Source organism: Fukomys damarensis, unplaced genomic scaffold (assembly GCF_012274545.1).
Source record: "Fukomys damarensis isolate Sample0158 unplaced genomic scaffold, DMR_v1.0_HiC HiC_scaffold_58502, whole genome shotgun sequence".
Lineage (NCBI taxonomy): Eukaryota > Metazoa > Chordata > Mammalia > Rodentia > Bathyergidae > Fukomys > Fukomys damarensis.
Window position 1 is genome coordinate 1 of NW_022959414.1, and position 492 is coordinate 492.

Here is a 492-nt window from a genome sequence, read left to right on the forward strand (position 1 = left end):
CCCTTGTTCCTCTTTTTTTCCTAGGAGCAACTGGCGCGCGTACTTCCAGTGTAGCAGGAATATGGAGAAGCTCAAAGATCCCTGTGAGTGTGTGAGGGGGGAGTCTGGACGGAGTACAGGCCTGTGAGGGGGGACAGTCACAGGCGCCAAGGGAGAGGATCTTCCCTTCTGCTTTTCTTCTACAGACTTGCAGAGACAGTTGCTGAAGCACAAGAAACGTGACATCGCAGACTTCTTCATGGTGTTGCCCAAAACTCAGCACGACTCGGATAACTTTGTGGTGGATATTTGGCTTGAGAGGGTAAGCACCTGCTTCCTCCCTGGGGTGGGAACAGAAAGCGGGAGACGGTAGGAAGTCAAGTAAGGCCCCTGAGCTCCCATTTTCTCCCCTTTCAGGAAACGATGCTCTGCTTTTCCGTCAGTGGCGTGTTCAAGGAAAGTGAGTGTCCATAGAAGCCCCCGTCCAGATCCCCTGCTGCTCCGCTGCGCTGG

At 54.1% G+C, this 492-nt stretch overlaps 1 long non-coding RNA gene across 1 annotated transcript; it reads left to right on the forward strand.

Moving 5' to 3' along the window:
- The first annotated feature begins 19 nt into the window (after nt 1–19).
- Nucleotides 20–478, forward strand: LOC104865710. Its single transcript, XR_781303.1, has 3 exons — nt 20–83; nt 186–301; nt 397–478. It is a non-coding gene; the product is annotated as an uncharacterized LOC104865710 (long non-coding RNA).
- The last annotated feature ends 14 nt before the right edge of the window (nt 479–492 follow it).